We start from the raw sequence: 2,158 nt of genomic DNA, 5'->3' as shown, positions 1-2,158 counted from the left end.
ATATATATATATATATATATATGTATGTGTGTGTGTGTGCATATATATATACACACACACGCACAATTACGCATTTATATATAGAGAGAGAGAGTGAGAGACATAAACATATATATATATATATATATATATATATATAAATCCAACCTTATAAATATATATATATATATATATGCATATATACACACATGCACACACCAATGAGTGTATATGCTATTGCTAATGTTATTGCCATAATTCCTAATGCTGCTGCTGCTGTAATCATTTGTTATTATTGATAACATGGCGTCTTCCGCGCCCACCACCACTAACAGTACTCACCCACCAGATAGCCGTGGACACAGAAACCTATTAGAGCAGCGAGTAGTAGTAGTAGTAGTAGTAGTAGTAGTAGTAGTAGTAGTAGTGGTGGTAGTAGTGGTAGTTGCTGTTGTTGTTGTTGTTGCTGTTGTTTTATAGCGGCAGTCCATTATGATTGTCATTGCAATAAATATCGCCGAAGTCATTAATAGCGGCTGACAGTGGGGCGGGCGGGGGGAGGGGTAGGGACCTATAATAATAATATGCGTGCTTCTATGCCTAAGTCTATGTATGCAACCATCTATCTGTATGTGTGTGTGTGTATATATATACACACACTTACTCATATATATGTAATATATATGTACATATATATATATAAATGTATATAAAGTATATACATACATATTGATATACTTATAAGCGTATGTATAATTGTGTATGCTATACTATTTCGATATGCAAATATATGTATAAATACTCGTCTCTCTACACTCTTGGGTACACATGCCTGCGTGCAAGTCATGTACGTGAATACATGCCCATATATATATATATACTTGTGTGCGTGCATGCGCGTCTATATATGTATATGCGTATGTGTGTGTGTGTGTGTGTGCATGTAATTTTATATATATATATATATATATATATATATATATATATATATAAATGGATGCATAACAATATACATTTCCATACGCTCACAAGCGCGCACACACACACATATATATTTAGAGAGAGAGAGAGGTAGGCAGGCAGACAGACAAACAGAGGGAAGAAAAGAGAGCGGGAAGAAGAGAGAGAGGGAGAAAGAGAGATGTTTCTATGTGTATGAAGCTATACGTACCTCTCTTGCACGCGTACGACATGCAAATTTATGCGTCTTTCTGTGTGTTTGCATTTCAAAACTGGCCGTTTGTGTGTTTGTATCTGTGGACGTGAGCGTCGAAGTTTGTGTCGGTTATTCAATGGCTCCATTTTTCCACACATCACCAGTGTTCCGCAGCTCAACAGATCCTTATTTCTAACCTTAACCGCACGTACCAGCCCCACATTAAGATGGCAGCCATTTCTTACAGCTCACGTGCATACACACACACACACCTAGACACCCATTTCATCTTTATCCATATTAACCATTATTCCAAATAATGCATGAGCACCCACCATCACCCTCTACCGACCCATCAATGTGTTTAACCGCAGCATCGTTTTAACGTCTCCTCTTCCAATCTTGCATGGATCGGATGGAGTTTATTCGTACAGGGTTGGTTTTTTTGCGGTCGGGCGTCCATTCAGGGAAGTGGGGACCAGTCAATTACATCATCCCCAGTATTTAACTGGTACTTATTTTGTCGACCCCGAATGGCTGAAAGGCAAAGTCGACCTCGGCGGAATTTGAACTGAGAACGTGAGTCTGAGGGATGAATTAAGACTACCACTCATATAAGCCATGGCAGGATTTGAACTCAGAACACAAACACATGGAACGAAAAATAAAACCATTATTTCTAGCAGAGGCAAAAGTCTCCTCGTTTACTCGCGTTCTTGCTGTTATTGATGATGATGATGATCTAGTGGTGGTGGTGGTGGTCGTCGTCTTTTTGGTGATGATGATGATGATGATAACGATACTGGTGGTGATAGTGATGGTTGTTGTCGATAATGATGTCTGATGGTGGTGTTGGTTGTGTTGTAACAAACTTGTTAATTGCTGCTGCTGCTGTTCACGGTGGTGGTGGTGGTGGTGCCGCCGCTGCTGCTGCTGCTGCTGGTATTGTTCTTAATGGTAGATGGATGTGTGGTGCGGTGTGCTGACGTTCGTGATATTCTTTGTACTAACAGTGGCTGCAGT

The 2,158-nt window shown here is 39.7% G+C and overlaps 1 protein-coding gene and 1 long non-coding RNA gene across 7 annotated transcripts in view; one reads left to right on the top strand and one right to left on the bottom strand.

The window, feature by feature from the left end:
• LOC106878718 (uncharacterized) overlaps positions 1-2,158 on the bottom strand; it is a 157,845-nt gene that overhangs the window by 79,058 nt on the left and 76,629 nt on the right. The gene's annotated exons all lie outside the window — the stretch shown is intronic.
• LOC106878716 (transcription factor COE1) overlaps positions 1-2,158 on the top strand; it is a 341,839-nt gene that overhangs the window by 282,035 nt on the left and 57,646 nt on the right. The gene's annotated exons all lie outside the window — the stretch shown is intronic.

This window comes from Octopus bimaculoides, chromosome 22, assembly GCF_001194135.2.
Source record: "Octopus bimaculoides isolate UCB-OBI-ISO-001 chromosome 22, ASM119413v2, whole genome shotgun sequence".
Classification (NCBI taxonomy): Eukaryota; Metazoa; Mollusca; class Cephalopoda; order Octopoda; family Octopodidae; genus Octopus; species Octopus bimaculoides.
Note: the sequence above shows the minus strand (reverse complement) of the source record. Positions and strands in the feature narration are given on the sequence as shown.